This window comes from Carassius auratus, unplaced genomic scaffold, assembly GCF_003368295.1.
Source record: "Carassius auratus strain Wakin unplaced genomic scaffold, ASM336829v1 scaf_tig00051557, whole genome shotgun sequence".
Taxonomy (NCBI): Eukaryota; Metazoa; Chordata; class Actinopteri; order Cypriniformes; family Cyprinidae; genus Carassius; species Carassius auratus.
Genome location: NW_020527206.1, coordinates 19,809 through 31,862, shown reverse-complemented (window position 1 = coordinate 31,862; position 12,054 = coordinate 19,809). Strand labels below are relative to the sequence as shown.

Here is a 12,054-nt window from a genome sequence, read left to right as displayed (position 1 = left end):
ATCGGGCATTGACTCTTTTTTCTTTTTTTGCCAAGATTATTATATAATTTTGTGAAAAAAACCCAAAAATTTAAAGCACCTGGTATTCCCAGGCAGTCCTCCCATCCAGTGTACTAACCTGGACTTAAAACCTCGCTTATATTCAGAGATCGGGCATTGACTCTATTTTTTGCCAAATTATTATATACTAAGTGAAAAAATTCCAAAAATTTAAAGCACCTGGTATTCCCCAGGCAGTCTCCCATCCATGTACTAACCCTGGCTTAAAGCTGCTTATATTCAGAGATCGGGCATTGACTCTATTTTTTGGCAAATTATTACATACTAAGTCAAAAATTTCCAAAATGCTTACAGCACCTGGTATTCCCAGGCGGTCTCCCATCCAAGTACTAACCAGGCCCCAAACCGGCTTAGGCTTCCGAGATCAGACGAGATCGGGCATAGCCAGGCTGGTATGGGCCGTAAGCGAAGACTGCTGCAAAGAGAATGCTATTTAAAGATCAGCCAATTTACTCGCCAGTACATTATATAAGTAGGAAAGAAAACCCAAAAAGCTTAAAGCACCTAGTATTCCTAGGCGGTCTCTCATCCAAGTACTAACTAGACCTAAACCTGCCAAAATTCAGAGATCGGGCATTGACTCTTTTTTCTTTTTTTTGCAAGATTATTATATAATTCGTGAAAAATATCCAAAAATTTAAAGCACCTGGTATTCCCAGGCAGTCTCCCATCCATGTACTAACCTGGCCCAAACCTGCTTATATTAAGAGATCGGCTATTGACTCTATTTTTTGGCAAAATTATTATATACTAAGTGAAAAATTTACAAAAAGCTTACAGTACCTGGTATTCCCAGGCGGTCTCCCATCCAAGTACTAACCAGGCCCAAACCTGCTTAGCTTCCGAGATCAGACGAGATCAGGCATAGCCAGGCTGGTATGTCCGTAAGCGAAGACTGCTGCAAAGAGAATGCTATTTAAAGATCAGCCAATCTACTCGCCAGTACATTATATAAGTAGGAAAGAAAACCCAAAAACTTAAAGCACCTAGTATTCCTAGGCGGTCTCTCATCCAAGTAGTAACCAGACCTAAACCTGCTAAAATTTAGAGATCGGGCATTGACTCTATTTTTTGCCAAATTTATTATATACTAAGTGAAAAAATTCCAAAAGCTTTAAGCACCTGGTATTCCTAGGCGGTCTTTCAACCAAGTACTAACCATACATTAACCTGCTAAGATTAAGAGATTGGGCATTGTCTCTTTTTTTTTTTTTTTTTTTTTGCAAGATTATTATATAATTCGTGAAAAATATCCAAAAATTTAAAGCACCTGGTATTCCCAGGCTGTCTCCCATCCATGTACTAACCTGGCCCAAACCTGCTTATATTCAGAGATCGGGCATTGACTCTATTTTTTGGCAAAATTATTACATACTAAGTCAAAAATTTCCAAAATGCTTACAGCACCTGGTATTCCCAGGCAGTCTCCCATCCAAGTACTAACCAGGCCCAAACCTGCTTAGCTTCCGAGATCAGACGAGATCGGGCATAGCCTTTTTTTTTTTTTTTTTTTTTTTTTTTTATATTAAGAAATTTCAATCAATAAAATACAATAGATTAAACACAATCAATAGAAATTACATAACATTGACTTTACACATCTCTACATTACACATCTTTCCTTTACATAGATAATTTAAAAAATTCTTCCACTTTCTGGCAAACTCCACATTAAATTCTTTAAAACACAACAGACTTTTGGGGTAAAAACATCATAAAAAGAGTCTAACATATTTACACCTTTAAAGTAAACATACAGTCTTTCAATATATAATTCTGTTTTTCTTTTAAACACGCTCCAAACATCCAACACAATTTTTTTCCTTTTTAGCCAAAGTTCTTCTGTCCCATATTGCACTTTTCATTAGCATTACACACAGATTAATGAAACTTTTTTTTTTACACTTTTTTTCCCAACCAAACATGACAACTCTGTTCCATTCCAGTATATTTTCATCCCACTCCTCAGTCACATCTTTAATTAAACATTTACATTTCCTTAAAAAGTCCTCCAACTCTCTACAATGTAAAAACATATGTAAAATCCCCTCTTCCTCTTCCTGGCACACTTTACACAGAGCATTTTCTTCCATTCCTATTTTATTTAAAATTACATCAGTAAAAACCACTTTATGCCTTATAAAATACTCCAAACATTCCAATTTAGTTTCCACACATTTCCCCGTCATGTTTCTCCATATACACTCTTTTTTTAAATCTTTGAATTTCTGCACCCAGTATCCATTTACAATCGGCTCTTTAAAAACATCATCTCTAAAAGCACAATAAATCATTTTCACAGTACATTCCTTAAAATCATACATTTTTTCCCCAAATTTCACATGAATACATTTCTCTTTTGGCTCTCCTTCCATACTTTCTATTCTTTTTATCCACTCTTTAGGTATTGCATTTTTAATAATTTCATATTTATTTTTTATTTCTTGTTCACTGTAATCCTCTTTTGTTTCATACAAAACATCTCTCACTCTTGTTATCCCCACATCCATCCATTTCTTTAAAAACAATTCTTTGTCTTGTTTTAAAATGTTTTTGTTTAAAAACAGAGGTTGATTTAAAATGTTTTCTCTCCCATGTGGATCATACACAACTTTGTCTAAAAATTTTCCCCATGCACTAAACATTTCCCTATAAAACTCTGATAAGCACTCTGTCATCCAATTCTTTGTTTTCATCCATAAAATTCCATCCCCCATGGTAAAATCCCCACATTTGTTTAAAAAATATTCCATTGTCTTTTTCCATGCTGTTTTGTGACCATCATCTAGATATTTTTTTACTATTTTAATTCTTAAGCTATTTTTTCTCTGTTCGACATCAATTAATCCCATCCCTCCTTTCCCTGCTTCTCCTATTAATGTACTATATGCAATTCTTGACGGTTTACTATTCCATAAAAAATCTAAAAAACATTTTTTCAACCTTTTCTCCACCCACATTGGCATAGCAGTCACATATAAAACATACCACAACTTTGACACCATTAAAACATTTAAAATTAAAACCTTCCCTTTTACACTTAAAGTCCTCAATTTCCAAAAATTTAACCTTTTTTCAATTCCTCCTACTATTTCTTCCCACATTTTTTCTTTAACATTCCTTTCGTCTTTTCCCATTAGAACACCTAAAATCCTTATTTCTTTTGTTTCTTTAAAATGAAAATGATCCGTTAAAACATTTACTCCTCCAAATCTCACATACGTTGTTTTTTCTTCATTTAACTTGCCTCCTGATCCCCTACAAAACATCTGTACTACTTCCATTACTTTATTAACACTCTCTATATCTTTAACTATTATTGTTGTATCATCTGCATATTGAAATATTTTTTCATTTCCCCCACTTCCTTCAATGTTTATCCCTCTTATGTCTTCATCTATTTTAACAGCTAATCCCAATGGTTCTGCAACTAAAGAATATAAAAGCGCTGATAATGGACATCCTTGTCTTATTGATCTAGTATTTTTAAAACATTCTGTTAAAAAACCATTACACTGTATTCTTGTTATTGCTCCCCTATATAAAATTGTAATCCACTTGACAAAATTTTCCCCAAACCCGTACCTTCTTAAAATTCCAAATAAATATTCATGCTCCACTCTATCAAAGGCCTTTTCGAAATCCAAACTAATAACATATCCTTTTTTATTTTTTTCTTTCATATATCTTATTTTATCAATTATACTTAGAGTTGTGTCTGCTATATCTTTCCCTTTAACTCCATACACTTGATTTGTTTCAATTATAGTGGGCATTACTTCTTTCAATCTAATGGCTAAAACTTTTGTTAAAATTTTCAGATCTGTATTCAGCATTGTAATTGGTCTATAATTTTTTAGGTCTACTTTATCTCCTTTTCTTTTATATATCAACTTTATTAATCCCATCCCCATTCTCTGATTCATTTCCTCTTTCTTAAAAATATCTTCATATACTTCTTTTAAAATATTGGTTAAAAAATCCTTAAAAACGATATAAAATTCACTCCCCAAACCATCTATACCTGGACTTTTATTATTGTTTAATTCACTTATTGCTCTTTTTCTCTCTTCTTCTCTTATCTCTTCATCACACTCTTTTTTGTCTACTTCTCCTACTGTTGTTTTTATTTGATTTAGTAACTCCAATTTCTCTTCTTCCCTCAACCCCTCAGTACTAAACAGGTTTTCATAATATGCTTTTACTTCTTTTAATATTTCCTCATTTGTTTCCACCACTACACCATTTTTTCCTCTTATTTCTCTAATCATTCCAGCTTTCCCTCTTATTTTTTCTAGATCAAAGAAAAACTTTGTACATTTTTCACCCTCCACAGTATATTTAGCTTTACTTCTTAGTCTTGCACCTTCATATTTTTTCTCTTCCATTTCTTTCAATATTCCCTCCAATTCTTTTATTTTTTGTATATCTTTCCCATTGTCATTTAATTCCTTTTCCAATTTTTCTCTTATTTCTCTCTCCTTCTTCCTCTTACATATCTGTATTAATTTGCAATATTTTATTGTGAACTTTTTAACTAAATATTTAACATTTTCCCACCATATCCTTTTATCTTCACTGTACATTTCATTCTCCTTTTCTTTTTCAATAATTTCTTTAATACTTAAAACATACTCCTCATTCTTCAAAATCTCTACATTTAAAATCCATACACCCGGCCCTCTTTTCACTGAACTCCAGTCTACTTGCATAAAAATTGGTTTATGGTCACTTAAGCTTGATTCTTCATATTTAATGTTACCGATAAATCCTTCAATGTTCCTTGTACACAAAATAAAATCAATCCTTGTCTTACACATAAAATTCCCTACTAATTGCCTCCTTGAATATTCTTTCTTTTTTTCATTTCTTTCTCTCCATACATCAATCATATTATTTTCTTCCATTAATAATTTCAGTTCTTTTCTTCCTTTTATCATTTTTAAAAACCATTCCCTCACCAATTTCTAATTTACTGAAAACGGTATTAAAATCACCCATCATAATAACTTCTTTGTGCTTTTTTAAAAAATCTCTTAATACATTAAAATATTCCTTCTTTTCATTCTCTACAGTCGGTGCATGAATATTAACTACAATAACTTTTTTCTCCTCATACTCCATTTCAACCGCAATACATTTCCCATCTACATCATTATATATTGTTTTACATGATACCCCACAGTTTTCTTTTATTAAAATAGCAACTCCTCTTCCCAGTGTCACACCCTCAGCTCGTTCCCTTAGCCCCAGTCACCATTGCCAGTCACCATCCACTCAATCTCCCATGCACCGCTCACGTGAACCGTCACCTGAATACTGATTACCTGCACCTGCACCAGCAATCACCACACCTTTAAATACTCACCTCATTCATTCACTCACCGGCTGGAATCAAGATTACATGGACGCTCTTTGTGGATCTTCTGCCTGCTTCTTGTGGACCGTATTGTGACTCTGTGGAGATTCAGATACAGCGATTAAGGGAAGTGACTCTTTGTTGTCAGGCCTAGCTTTGTACTTGAACTCACCTATTGATCAGTGCTTGAAGATTCACCGTCTGTGACCACACTTACCAGCTCTGTTGAAATCCTATGTTAATAAAGCTTCACGAAAGTACTTACCCGTCTTCTCCTCTCCTTGTGTGGATGTGACAGGATTCCAGCCCCGAAAACAGAACTTCATATCTCCCATGGATGTTAACGCTGCTGCTCAGGGAGCGGCTTCGGACCCGTTCACCGAAATGGTGACTGCTCTCCGCCAAGTATTACAGTCAGTTTCACCACCCACCGAAACTAGTGCTACCACCACCAACAGCACGCCCCTTGCACGTCCCGCGTGCTATGCGGGTGAACCGAGTGGCTGCAGTGGGTTTATTCTGCAGTGCTCACTGTTCATCAACGCAAATACCAGTAAATTCCCCAATGAGGCCACCAAAGTCGCCTTTATGATCTCTCTCCTCACCGGACGAGCGCTACAATGGGCAGAGGCCCTTTGGAACTCCCAGAGTCCGGTTCTATCCTCATTCGACGCCTTCGTCACCCACCTCCAGGAAGTGTTCGGGGTGGCTCTAACTCCTCTTTCAACCCATGATGAACTCTTAAATCTCCGCCAGGGAGCCACGGAAATACATGACTACACTCTCCGTTTCCGGACATTAGCCGCCACCAGTGGTTGGAACCAAACTGCCCTGCTAGCTGCATACCGTAAAGGTTTAAAGCCCCAGATCAGAAAGCAAATGGTCATTTACGACGATAATGTCAATCTCGAGACGTTCATCAGAAAAACTATAAATGTTGCTCAACACCTCTCGGCCTGTGCCTCCCCGGCCTCATATACCATCTCTCCATCAGCCAGAACGCCCTCGCCCCAACGAGACCAGGAGGAACCCATGAACACCGACTCCTACCGCCTAGATGCCTCTGAACGGAGACGCCGCATTCAGCAGCGGCTATGTTTATACTGTGGCGAGGCCACTCACCTGATCCACGCCTGCCCGGTCCGTCCGCCTCGCCCAATGGTGAGTACAGTTTCCATTACCCCATCTGTATCTCACATACCTCATATCAGAGCCCAGATCACAATTAACTCACGCAATCTTTCCATCCATGTCCTGGTGGATTCCGGAGCCGCAAGCAACTTCGTCTCATCTCACTTCGTAACCAAGCACCGTATACCCATCGTCCAGAACGAGACCACTTACCGTATCACTACCATCCAAGGATCACCATTGGGCGGTGGCAAAATAACTAAAAGGACACACGAGCTGGAGCTCGTTCTGCCCCACGGACATCGGGAACAACTGGCCCTCCTCGTACTTCCTCGCGCTACTGTTGACGTCGTCCTGGGTAGGCCGTGGCTGGCCCAACATAACCCACAAATCAACTGGAGCACAGGGGAGATCCAGGCATGGGACCCGAGATGCCAGAGTCACATTCACCATCCACCAGTCCAGAATTCACAGTCTGCGCCGCCGCACCTTCAATTGCACTCCACCTCCATGGGTAGACCTGCCCTTTACTCCTCCTACTCCGATGTGTTCAGCAAGGAACAAGCCACCCGATTACCACCACACCGGCCCTGGGACTGTTGTATCGACCTGCTGCCAGGTGCCAAGCTACCACATGGGAAAATATATCCACTCTCCCGTCCTGAGCAGGTGGCAATGGAGGAATACATCCAGGAGGCTCTCGATCAGGGGTTCATCAGGCCGTCCACATCTCCAGCTGCATCCAGTTTCTTCTTCGTCCCCAAAAAGGATGGCGGACTTCGACCATGCATCGACTACCGAGTGCTAAATGACGCCACCGTCAAGTTCGCCTACCCGTTACCACTCGTTCCGGCGGCTCTGGAGGAACTGCGGGAAGCCAAGGTGTTCACCAAACTCGACCTCCGCAGTGCCTACAATCTGATCCGTATCCGAGAGGGAGACGAGTGGAAGACTGCCTTCATCACCCCTGCCGGGCACTACGAATATCAGGTTATGCCCTATGGGCTTGCTAACAGTCCATCCATCTTCCAGAGTTTCATGAACGAAATATTCCGTGATTATCTCCACCAATTCGTCATTGTCTACATAGACGATATCCTGATCTACTCCCGGAACATAGAAGAACACCAAACCCATGTCCGCCACGTCTTACAACGACTCCGAGACCACCACCTCTACCTAAAAGCTGAGAAGTGTGAGTTTCACTGCACTACCGTCTCCTTCCTCGGATACGTGATCTCTGCGGAGGGAGTTCAGATGGAGTCAGCCAAGGTAGATGCTGTGGCCAACTGGGCGGAGCCCACAACGGTGAAAGAACTCCAACGTTTCCTTGGCTTTGCCAATTTCTATCGGCGCTTTATCAAGAACTACAGCCTGCACTCGGCTCCTCTAACATCCCTTCTAAAAGGAGGTCAACGCCGGCTGCGCTGGACACCCCAAGCTCGAGAGGCCTTCAGCCATCTTAAACACCTCTTCACCTCGGCACCCATTCTTCGACATCCTGACCCGTCCAAGCCGTTCGTCGTAGAGGTTGATGCGGCCAATCACGGCATTGGAGCCGTGTTGTCTCAAAGGTCTGGTGAACCTTGCTCACTCCATCCGTGTGCGTACTTCTCTAAGAAACTCTCTCCTGCCGAATGCAATTATGGAATCGGAGACCGTGAGTTGTTGGCCATTAAACTCGCCCTTGAGGAGTGGCGGCACTGGCTAGAGGGAGCTCAGTTCCCATTCACTGTTGTCACCGACCACAAAAATCTCCAATATCTGCAGAATGCCAAAAGACTCAATGCTCGTCAGGCTCGGTGGTCACTCTTCTTTGCTCGCTTTAATTTCCAGATCACGTATCAACCCGGTCACAAGAACACTAAAGCAGATGCTCTGTCCCGTATGTACTCACCAGATCCAGACACCAACAAGCCTGATTCAATTCTACCACCCTCCGTTTTCCTCGCGCCTATCCTCTGGCAGATCGACGAGGAAATTCGAGCCGCCACCCTCGAGGAGCCTGCACCTCCGGAGGTACCCATGGGTCTAATGTACGTGCCCACCAACCAGCGACTCCCCCTACTGGAAAGTACGCACACGTCACCTGGCTCAGGACACCCTGGCAGCAGGCGAACCCTCTCGCTCATCCAGCAGAAGTACTGGTGGCCTAACATGGTTTGTGACGTTACCCGGTACATCCTCGGATGCTCGGTCTGCGCCGTTACCACCACACCTCGTCAACTTCCCGTGGGTAAATTACAACCACTACCCATTCCTCGCCGACCCTGGACCCATCTAGGGGTGGATTTCGCCACTGACCTTCCCCCCTCAGGGGGGTACACTACCATTCTAGTTGTTGTTGATCGTTTTTCTAAATTCTGCAAACTAATCCCATTAAAGGGTCTTCCCACAGCGTTCGAGACCGCCGAAGCCCTCTTCACCAACGTGTTCCGGAATTATGGCACTCCAGAGGACATTGTCTCGGACAGAGGACCTCAGTTTGTCTCCAGGGTCTGGCGAGCGTTCTTCCAACTCCTCGGAACATCCGTCAGTTTATCTTCTGGATATCACCCTCAGACCAACGGCCAGACCGAGCGGAAGATTCAAGAGATCTCACGGTACCTCCGTACTTACTGCTCCCAACACCAGGATACCTGGAGCCAGTATCTGCCGTGGGCTGAGTATGCCCAAAACTCCCTTCGCCAAACCACTACAGGCTTAACCCCTTTTCAATGTGTTTTAGGCTATCAACCACCGCTGTTTCCCTGGTCAGGAGAAGTCTCTGAAGTGCCCGCGGTAGATCACTGGTTCCAGGAGAGCGAGAGGGTGTGGGACTCAGCTCACGTCCATCTCCAGCGGGCAGTTCGGAGACATACAGAGACCGCTAACCGACGCAGATCGCCTAATCCCGTCTATCTACCTGGAGACAAGGTTTGGCTCTCCACTCGGGATATCCGCCTCCGACTGCCCTGCAAAAAGCTGAGTCCCCGCTACATAGGGCCGTTCACCATCCATTCTCAGATAAATCCCGTCACCTACCGCCTGGACCTACCACCACACTACCGGATCTCACCCACGTTTCACGTCTCTCTGCTAAAACGGCACACTGATCCAGTTTCTCCTTCCTCCACAGAACCAGAACCGCCTCCCCCTCCAGACCAACCCGAAATCCTCGGAGACAACATCTACCAGGTCCAAGAGATCCTCGACTCCCGGCGGCGGAACGGCCACCTGGAATACCTCATAGATTGGGAGGGGTTCGGTCCCGAGGAGAGGTCGTGGATACCACGCAATGACATCCTGGATCCGGCTCTCCTCGAAGATTTCCACCGACAACACCCGGACCGCCCGGCTCCCAGAGGTCGTGGTCGTCCCCGTCGCCGCTCTAGGATGCCTGGAGTCACCCGTGGGGCGGGGGGTAGTGTCACACCCTCAGCTCGTTCCCTTAGCCCCAGTCACCATTGCCAGTCACCATCCACTCAATCTCCCATGCACCGCTCACGTGAACCGTCACCTGAATACTGATTACCTGCACCTGCACCAGCAATCACCACACCTTTAAATACTCACCTCATTCATTCACTCACCGGCTGGAATCAAGATTACATGGACGCTCTTTGTGGATCTTCTGCCTGCTTCTTGTGGACCGTATTGTGACTCTGTGGAGATTCAGATACAGCGATTAAGGGAAGTGACTCTTTGTTGTCAGGCCTAGCTTTGTACTTGAACTCACCTATTGATCAGTGCTTGAAGATTCACCGTCTGTGACCACACTTACCAGCTCTGTTGAAATCCTATGTTAATAAAGCTTCACGAAAGTACTTACCCGTCTTCTCCTCTCCTTGTGTGGATGTGACACCCAGCCTCCCATCACCATTGTTATAAAAAATCTCTCCGCTCCACCTTTTCCTTATTTCAGTCATGTACTCTTCTCTCCAGTTAGTTTCTTGTAATAAAATCACATCCTCTCCTTTACACATTTCTTTGACTTTTTCAAATTTTCCTACATTTGAAAGCCCTCTAGCATTAAAAGTAACAATTCTTAAAAGCATACAACATATAAAAACATGCATAAAACCCATAAACTCAGTCCATCCCCTCCAAACCCTTTAGCAGCTCATACTTATTAGCACACTCAATACCATCTTCTTTAAGCACTCTTTTTCTTGCATTATCTAGATTGGGCATTACCTTTACAGATCTTCTTCTTTTCGATGATTTCCCCTGTGTCTCCTCATTTTCTTGTCCTTGTTCACACTCTTTTGTAGCATCATTCATTTCTACTGTGTCCATCTCCTTTTGCACACTGTCCGTCACATCCATCGGTGTACATAAAATTCCCTCCTGTTGTGCATCCCTCAATACTTTATTCCTTTCATCATCCAATTCCATAGTATCCAAAGCATTTTGCAAGCTGTCAGTCAAATCCATCTGTGACCAAATTCCCCCATCCTGTTGTGTTTGTATAATCGGTTCGGTACACTCTTTCTGTTGTTCTATATCCTTATTTAATTCCAGTCCTTCACCTCGTACTGTTTCTCCATCAACTCGCTGTTCATTGTCTCTTTCATGCACCTGCCCGCCCACCTGCTGCTCCTCCTCCTCCTCCTCACCCTGCATCCAACACTCACACTTATTTAAAACCAAATTGCAATCCGGGCACGTCACAGCATTGCAATTTCTCGCGAAATGGCCTCTCTCCTCGCATTTGTGGCACGTGAACTCCGGGCAGTCCTTCACCACATGGTCTGGGCTCATGCACAGCCGACAAGTCTTAACCTGATGACTGTGCATCACCCGAAAATATTGTGGTCCCTCTGCCGTTTCTATTTTTGTGCTGTAAGGGAGGGAGGCCACCTCCTTCGGGAACCTCGCCTTTACGTATCTCGTCCCATCCTCAATGCTGGTGCCCGGATAAACACGCCGCTTTATTTTTGAAATTGGGGAAACCCCCCCCAAACCTCCAGTTTATTTAAAATCTCTTCATCAGCAAGGTAGACGGGCAGATGCATGAAAGAGACAACATAGTCTCTGTTTTGAAGTTTTTTTATCTCACAGTTCACTCCATTTATTACCAATCCCTCAGTCAGTTTATCACAAGTTTCTTCTTTTTCCATTGTCAGCTCGTATTCTTTTCCTTGTCTTGGCCTTAGTGCCAAGATTTCCCCATATCCACATTTCTCCGTCACCGCTTTAATAATATCAACAGCCTTCACCTCACTAACATTTTCCACATTCACAATCACTGTTGCCTCCTTTAAGTATTTCCTTTTACCAAGTAGATCTCTTAAATCTTGATTTTTACCGTGTCCTGCTCGTTGTCGATTCTCCAGTCCAGTGTTGTTTGCCATACGTCTCTCTCCAGCCAGTCCAGTGTCGTTTGCCATGCGTCTCTCTCCAGCCAGTCCAGTGTGGTTTGCCATGCGTCTCTCTCCAGCCAGTCCAGTGTCGTTTGCCATGCGTCTCTCTCCAGCCAGTCCAGTGTCGTTTGTGTCAGTGTCGAAGACTGCTGTAAAGAG

At 42.9% G+C, this 12,054-nt stretch overlaps 1 non-coding gene and 1 pseudogene across 1 annotated transcript; both read right to left on the bottom strand.

Moving 5' to 3' along the window:
* Window positions 1-345: 345 nt before the first annotated feature.
* LOC113089945 (uncharacterized) lies at window positions 346-467 on the bottom strand (annotated as a pseudogene).
* Window positions 468-831: 364 nt separating this feature from the next.
* Window positions 832-950, bottom strand: LOC113089942 (5S ribosomal RNA). The gene has a single exon (XR_003286742.1). It is a non-coding gene; the product is annotated as a 5S ribosomal RNA (ribosomal RNA).
* Between the last annotated feature and the right edge of the window lie 11,104 nt (window positions 951-12,054).